The 8505-nt window shown below is 49.1% G+C and overlaps 1 long non-coding RNA gene across 2 annotated transcripts; it reads left to right on the top strand.

Moving 5' to 3' along the window:
* Window positions 1-455: 455 nt before the first annotated feature.
* Window positions 456-8277, top strand: LOC114010545 (uncharacterized). 2 transcript variants are annotated; one of them, XR_003552012.2, is made up of 4 exons: window positions 456-918; window positions 1131-1221; window positions 1641-1804; window positions 6685-8277. It is a non-coding gene; the product is annotated as an uncharacterized LOC114010545 (long non-coding RNA). The 2 variants fall into 2 exon arrangements; XR_003552011.2 differs by lacking the exon at window positions 6685-8277 and adding an exon at window positions 2632-3446.
* Window positions 8278-8505: the final 228 nt, after the last annotated feature.

The following is an 8505-nucleotide window of genomic DNA, read 5'->3' as shown; positions in this document are numbered from 1 at the left end:
CAGAAAAGGTATTTTAATTACATCTGTTTGTGGCATCTTGCAGGCTTGCCCTGTTGGTTGCTCCGGCACGGCACCATTTAGAGTCCACTTTTGCCAGCACAGTCGTGTTAGCTGGGGGTTTACTGATCACAGAGGAAAATACTGATATTTTACTCCTGACATCACCTTGGGGCTGTGTCTTCTTTCTCTGCCTTGCTTTTGTGGCATCAGCTTCTTCCACGTTAGAGGATTCCAGTCCTTCCATATCATGTCACTTAGAAGCAGGAAAACACAGTCACCTGCCCTATAGTGTGGGACTCGTATATGGGCAGAGCAGAGGTGCTTTCCTTGCTCTTACGAGAACCGGCCTTACTGCAAGGGAAGTGTTCCTTGGAACGCTTTCCCTAGCTCACATCTTGGTTTCACAGCCTGACAACATAAAAACAGCTTCCCTTTTTCTCATTTAAGCAGGGGAAGAATGAAACTCTGTCTCCAGCCAGACTGTTTGGTGGAAGAAGGAGGGAGTGAGACAGGGGAAGCTGTTGGTCTTGCTGTGCTGAAACACCCTGACCAGACCCATGAGGCTGGATCAGCACGTGCAGTTAAGTCCTGGGACAGGCAGGAGGGCGGCAGGTGCACTACAGCACGTGTTTGGAAGCGCCTGCTCACCAAAGAAGAGGAACTCCAGCTGGGTGTGCATTGAAATGCCAATAACTATTGTACCTTTACATGGCTTCAGGTGTATTTTCACCAGCGCTAAGGGCTAGTGGTATCTGCAATGCTGCCTGCACGTTTTCTGGAGCATTCAGCCGGGAGCAGCTCCCAGTGCCCATACTCTGACCCATCTCCTTTTCAAACTGTTTAGCACGCAAGAGGCAGAAGCTGTTCAAATCTGGCCTGGGGTTTGGAAGAAGGAGAGTCCAATGAGGAGGAGGGCAGGTAATTTTTTTTCTGTGACTGATAATATGTGTTTCCATTCTTGCAAAAGCTTTTGGTTCTGATTTAATAGGAAACTTAATCCTCCATATCGACAATTTTTCAATGTTGGAATGTGTTTGTGTTCCTAACAGCACTCATCTGTGTCATTTCCTCCTCTTAATAGATATAACCTCAGCTGCAGATTAGCGAAGTGTTTTGTTTGTGATTCCTAGGTGCTCTACACTTGATGCATTGTCTTCCTACAGACGCAGGGCAAACTCTGCTCCTCCCTTCTGGCTTGGGTTGCAATGATGGATTAAGTAGGTAAGTAATAGAGTGGTAATGAGATAACCACTGACATCAAGCATTAACGTGGGAATAAATGAAGTTACCATCCAGAACTAATGGCCTGAACTATCACTGGGTTGTAATTAATGAATGTGGTGGCTGAGATTTACAAGGATATTTTAGGATGCTGCCTGCATGCAGCTTTGGGTTTTATGGCTTGGTTGGAGAGAAATCAGTTAATGCCAAGAACTTAATGAATGGGCAGAAGCTGTTCTTTGTCAGTTTGTAGTGCCCCTTTTGTGCAAGAGGCTAGACTGGCACATGTGGAGTATCTGCCTTTTCTTTACTTCAGCGGGTGGAAGAAGTTAGGATGCTGTGGCCTCTGACTAACTCTTTAGTGCCTAGTAGAGGTGTTGCAAGGTATCTTGAAGGTCTTGTTTCTTCTGTTTTATTAGGGCAGGGTAGCAGGTGTCTTGGTGGAAACAGTACATTTGAAATGAACCCTCACAGCAGGCTGACAAGCTTGTTTCTACATAGGGGAGACTGTGGGTGGTGGGGATTCTCCAGCCAGGACCTCTGAACTGTGCGATGACAAGCTGCCCTGTTCTGTCCCATGAAGGTAGGGAATCTAGTTCCTACTTCAGGTCTTCTCCTCCCTGCAGCAGTGGCTCCATCACCTGCATGTCACCCCCTCCCTCGCCCTGCGGTATCACTGTGGTGTCCCGTGTGGTCCGATGGCTGCCTGCACCCAGCGTGTGAGCCTCCTGGAGCAGGAGTGGAGATGTCCAAGCTGCATATGTGCAGTGTGCCCAAGCTCAAGGGGCCTTGTCTGGAGAGGTATCCCTCGCTCCTCACATCGCTTACTACACATGTGACCCTGCTAAACACTTCTCAGATGTGTGAATAACACTTTTTGTGGTGGTTGCTAGGCTCTTGGAGAAAACACAGCAGAGCAGTCAAAATTCTTCATGTTAATTAGAAGGAATACTCCAGCCATCTCACTGCTGCCTTCCTCATCTTTCCATGGCAACACTCTCGCTACAGCAGCCCAGGTGCTTGTGGTTGGATATAGTGGGATTTTTTGAGTCCTCTGTCTTCCAAATTGCCCCTTGGAGCATGGAAGGAACATCTGTATGTTTAAAGTATGGGCATCATGTGATACATCAAATAGCTTCCCTTGGTGTAACCATATTCCTTTTTTATGCTGTCAGGGACAGAAAACTTTGGAAACGTGCCTGAATCAAACCCTTGCAATTTCTTTGGTGGGAAGAGCTGTTGCCCTGTTTTTTTAATGGGAGAGAAAGGCGCTGAAAGAATCCTGAGTGTTTCTCTTCCTTCCCATTGGCCTGAGCCATCACACTTTCCTGTGAGCTGGAGAAAGAAGAGGGATCACAGGTCACAGCATCTGGCAAGCAACGGAAAGGACAATCTTTATTTCTCCTGCAGAGCCCAGCCTGGATGGAGCTGTGATGTCTCCTGAAAGAAGCCAAAGATGGTGGCTGGAAGGAGCTGGAGGTGAGAAGAGGGAGAGTGGACAGGAGAGGGAAAGCTCAGGCATTGCATCATCCTCACCTCTGCTCCCTGCTGCGAAGGAAGGTGTGCGGGACACGTGAGACAGCACAAGTGGGGCCACTGCCTGCTGGGCGATGCTCAGCTCCCGGCAAGGGATGCGGTGTGCATCGCAGAGCAGAGGGCTGGCGTGGAGGCCAAGGTGTTCTCTCTTCCTGCTCCCCACCTCTCCGAAACATTCTCCCTGTGTATTCTGGCACTGTTATTTCTTTCAGGACCTGTTGTACAGGCATTTTGAATGATTCTGGGGAAAATGAGGCTCAGATGTCCAGTGATGAACCCAGCCCAAAGCTGCTCAGACACGGGGTTGCCGCTTTGCCTGGAATCGTTACGTTTCCTTGGCTCAGGCTCGGTAGTTCCCTTCGGAGCTGAACAGGAGGAAGAAATTTCCACCTGCTGGATCAGCGCAAACCAAGACCCAAACTGAACAAAGAAAGGACAGTGTGTTCAGGGATATGTAAATCCTCCTCCCCCAGCTTTGGGAAGTTTATTGCCCTCAACAAAGTACACAGTGTGGCTGTCATTCCTGAGGAGCCCAGGTGGGCCGTTATGTGACAAGGGAAAATTACCCAGGCTGTTCTGCAGAAGGCAAGTGAGCAGGAATTTTCCTCTGACCGGTTCAGGACAAAGTTAATGTAGGGGAAGCCATTAAAATTAATGCTGGTAAACAAGAATAAAAACCAGCAGGGTTGTAACAAAATTTGGACCAGATTGGGTTTCCCAGCTGTCGTGCTGCACGCCATCTTAAAGGCAGCAGGCGGAGGGAGTGGGAAAGCCGAGCTCAGAAAGCTTTTGTTGGAGGGGGCTGTGAGGTAGTGTTGGGGACGTCTGGGCTCTGGTGGCACCAGCTTTGTGGTCCAGTCTTTTTCTGGGAAGCAGTGATGCCGTTTTGTGTGATGGTCATTACGTTTTGTATCTATTCACCTAATGGTTACCTGCTCTCCTCCAGAGGCTGCCCTCAACGTTCAAGCCCTGCTCCTGGCCCCTGGGAACGTGCCCGCGTGCGGCTGCTGGCTGCCGGTGTTTTGTGTGAGGATCTCTGGGAGCATACCCTGGGCTGTGACTCGCGCCAAGGAGCTGATCCTGAGGTCAGCAGGGAAAGGTGCAAAGGGGCACGGGGATTCCCCTCTCCGTTTCATCTGCCCCAGTGTGAATGGGAGCACGCTCAGGCTGGGCAGAGTGAGGGTTACTGGGGACATCGGTCCTCTGTACTGGGAGGAAGGCTCAGGTTTGTTGCCTTGCCTCGTCCTGGTGGTGGGTATGGGCTAAATGGGACCCGGAGCATCCCAGGGAAAATACCTTGGCACAGGAGCTGTGTGTTACTGCAGTTTTCTAAATAAATGGCTTTTTCCAACCCCACACATACTAACATAAGCCAGTCAACTTCTCCAAACCTCCTAGCACCAGGTAGTCATCTGACTTGATGCTTTTGAATAGGTCAAACCTAGTATAACCAAACCAAAATTTCTAGCCCTGGAATTGAAGTAATGGCTCATATTTTCAAGTGACCACTGATTTGATGGTGGTGGCAAGAAGGGAGAGGTCCAAAAGCAGTTAGCTGCTTTCTTGCAGTGCCTGAGAGACCTGGATAGTATGATTGAAAAGAAAGAAGGCAACAGCCTCGTCTCTGAGCACAGCCATCTTCAGCACAGAGGAGCAATGTCAATGCCAACAGCTATAGAAAACTCCTGTCAGTGTAAACAGCAGCAGAAAGATCCTCTGGTTCCTCAAGAGGCATCATATACCTTGTATCTCCCTAGTGAGGCTGTGTTTGCTCAGATGTCAGTGGTTTTGATGGCCCTGACCTGGATGGTCAGGTTTTGCAGGATGGGTTCAGTGCTGGTGGATTCCCGGTGCAGCAACTTGCAAAACGAAGCTGCTGAGGTAAAGGTCTGTGGTACCTCCAGCCAAGTGCAGGGAACTAGGGCTGGATGTCTGAAGTCTTCCTCATCAAAGAGATGAAGAAAAGTCTGGGCAGGTCAAGACTAATGCTGGAATGGAAGGCAGCGTGGAGAGAGGCCCAACACACAAGTCTTCTTTTGGAACCCTCATCCCTGGGGGAATCCGCAGGCTGTCTCTATGGGGAGACATCAGCCCTTTTCTCCACTCAGCTGGCAGGTTGCTGTCTCAGAGGTGCTGTAGGTGAAGTGGGCAGAGATGGAGAGATTGCTTTTGTTTTTTGTGAGGCATCACCAAAGAATCAAGGTGACAGAATTATTTTTGTGGAAGTGACTATGAAATATTTTTTCATTTTGATTATTTGAAAACTGAAACTGTTCATGGGTTTTAAAATTCATGTCCCCTCCGGGTTGCTTTGTTTTGTTTTGTTTCTTATTCCCTCCGCCTTGCTCCTCAGAGGGAACCATCCAAACCTACACAGTGTGTTATTTCTTGAGGAAATGCAATCGTTTGCCAGTCAAACCTAAGCTGCAAGTGCTTCTGGTGATTAATTTGTCTGAGAAATTTAAAAAAGCTTAGATGGAACAGAAACCACGCTGGTTCAGGGAGAGCTTTCTTGTGTTTGAAGACCCACTTGAGTGGGGGAGTTGTTTCAAAAGCTTTTTATTTGAAAAAGAAAATTTTTATAGGCTTTGTTTGGGAGTCTTGGGCTCCAGCCATTCTTCTGTTGCAGCTTCTTGTAGGATACCAAGATCTGGAGCCTGGCCATCCTGGTTCCAGCTTCCCATGCCTGCCTCGTTGCACTGCATTGCTTCACTCTCTCACAGAGTCCTACGTCTGGAGTCCTTTGCTCTCTAGAGACATCACTTCTGCAGACTGGGATGGAGGTGATGCCGTCTTTGCCTTGACTATACTTTGTACCAAGTCTTCCTGAAGAACGAGGGTCATATGGGTGCAGAGCTGTGTCTCTCAAGTGCAGCAGGGACCTCCTGCTATCGCACAGTGAGGGGTCCAAGTCCCCCTATAACCTTCATCATTGTAGTCTGCTCAAGCTCCTCACCACCAAGAACCTCTTTCTGAGGTTTCCCAACATCCAGCAAGGTTCAGGGCCAGGCACCAGAAAGGCCGATTCAGTAGTAACCACCACAAAGTCCCTTGCAGAATCTCTCCTTTGACCTTTGGTTTCCCTGTCTATAAAACAAGAATGTTTTAATGGTGGTGTGCTCTTGGAAACATGGCTTTCTTTTCCTTCATACGACAAGGACTTGTGGAAAACCACCAGGCAATGACTGAAATCAGATGAGCTGATCTGCCACATCCCAAGAATAATCCTGGGTTTCAGGGCTATTATCTCCATGGATGGCCCAGAGAGCTAGCTTGATTTTGGAGGCAACGTGCCCCATGGAAACAGGACTGTGCTGGAGAGGCTTGGGCAACGGGGATGCTTCACGTGGGACGGGAGCCGTGGCAAGTGCCTGTGGGTTTGGAAATAGAGCAAGAAGGGGGCCGGATAGAGGAGCCTACCTACTCCTGTTGCTGACTGCTCTGTGAGCTGCTGGCTCTGCTGCCTGGCGCCGGCCAGATCCACAGCGTAACTGCTCATCTCCAGTTCCTGCCTCCTCTGTGCCCCACGTGCTGCTTCTCCTATAAATAGCCCGGCGGGAAGCAGAGCACAGAGCCACCGCAGATGGCCCCCAGTTCCACGTGCAGTCGGGTGTGAGATCCCAGACAGGGGCTGTCAATTCCTTGCCTTGAGCCACCCATGAAACCTCATTAAAAATGGTGTCCTCTTCCTTAACCCCCGTCACCCTCCGTTCCCACTTCAACTTGCCTGCATTCAAGCACCCTTATTAAACATGCACTTCTAAGCAAGGAGCGCTGACTTTCCCTTAATTGAGGCATAATAATTAGAGCATTAACACATTAGGAGGGTGAGACAGCATGTTTAGCTTTTGTGATTAATTATCTGAGGATTGTAATAAGTTGTTAAGACATTAATTACTCTGGCATGTTTATTGCTCTTTATTGCAGAACAGACACTTGGTAGCAGCAAGTGTGGGTTCGTCTGGAAATACAGCGAGAAGCGGGCTGGAGGAGGGAGCCCACCTACTCATCCACGGAACAGGGAGCTGCTGGTGGTGGGGACATCTTCCTGGGTGGACCTTGGTGACCAACTAGGTTTATTTTATGTCCATCTCCAGGAGGCTGCAGATGGATAGAAAAGGTATCTGAGTCCCTTAGGACAATCTAGGATTTGAAAGGTCCTTTCTGATCTTTTCACCTAGATTTTTCTCCTCTTTCAAATGAAGTGCTTCCCTCCTGATGGTTTGAGCTCCTCCTCGTTTGCATTTTTGCATTTCCAAGTCTGGTCAGTGCGGCTCAGTCTCTGTTTGGAGCTTACCAGGAAAGTTGTCTGTAATAAAGACAGGCTGAAGTTCAGCATGTCAGCAGGGGTCAAGAAATGAACCAGGGCTCCAGTGCCCTCCCTTACCCCTCCACTGGATAAATTTTCTTCTGGAGAATTGGGACTTAGGTTAGGGAGGGGTGTTGCTCCAGTGGCAGGAGAGGTTTGGGCTGCCATAGCCTGCTCTTTACACCACAAGCTGCTCTGTGGCCCCTAGACAACTCCACGCTGGTGGGTCACATTGGGTCTAATGGCAAAATTCAGGCCTGGAGGGTGGGTAGGTCTTGTATGCTCCTGAAATTCTGAAATAGAAAAAGCAGCCAAATCAGTAGGAGGACATGGTGGGCCTGTTCCCAGCCTTCTGCTGTTCCCCTGAAATATGCATGGTGCCAGGCCCTCCTTGCCCCAGCCTCCCTCTGCAGTTATCTGGGCAGGGGACAGCACAGGAGACATGCTGGCAGCCCCACCTACTGTCATGGATAAATAAATCTGGGAAGGTGATGAAAGACAAGAAGGTGGGGAAGCTGCGGGTGTGGTACGTTGATACAGATTTCCTTTGGGACCCCTTGGACCTGATGTTCCTGGTTTTCTAGGCTGTCGCTTTGTCCTGTTACTGCAACACATGCTGTCTTGGGACAGCAGCTGATGGATGCAAGGGGCAAGGAGGGGGTCTTCTCTGTTGCCTTTTGTTAGAGTTAAAACACGTAGTGACAGTCTTTGCCTCCCAGGACTGACCCAGTGGTCTCTTTCCCCGTGGCTTCCACCAGCTTGAGCACCCGGTGTCACTGTCACTCAGTTGTCTGGGTGGCTGGGGAGGAAAAACCCCTTCCCTGTGTACGGGCTGGGATCCGTCTTGTGTCAGCTGAAGGCAATCTGCTGCCTTCAGCCCTCTGAAGCCCCTGCCTGCCTCTCACTCGCACAGCCTGGATTTGGCATTTGCTGTCAGGTACCTGCTTTCGGCATTCAGAGTATGGAAAGTGTCAGCCCAGCATTTCCCACTCAGCTCCTAGGGACAAAGCAGGTCATGACTTATGTGTTTTATCATTAAAAAGATAATTTCCTCTAGATGTGTGCAATAAGACAATGGCACTGACCTGTGATCTTGGCATTGTGCAGAATTAATGGTTTCCCTTTGCAGGTAATAAGCAGCAAATGTACACATTTTGGGGATATCTGAGTTGGCGCTTTTTTTTTTCCCTTTTAAGACTGCTGTCGTCTTAGGCCAGACTTAATTAGCAGACCTCATTATTTCCTGAAATGTAACTTGACTTCCATTGAATGAGAATTGTTCAGTGGATGGGGAGCAGCAGAGCGGTGCTGCAATATTCATATTGTTTTAATTGCAACATTAACATTTCATGCCGCTCTTGGCATACTTTCATGTGCGGCCCTTTAGCTCAATGCAACACTGAAAGGTTGGATCAGAACGATTAGGATAGAGTGACTGG

The sequence above is a fragment of the Falco peregrinus genome, chromosome 10, assembly GCF_023634155.1.
Source record: "Falco peregrinus isolate bFalPer1 chromosome 10, bFalPer1.pri, whole genome shotgun sequence".
Lineage (NCBI taxonomy): Eukaryota > Metazoa > Chordata > Aves > Falconiformes > Falconidae > Falco > Falco peregrinus.
This window is presented reverse-complemented; position numbering and strand designations above follow the sequence as displayed.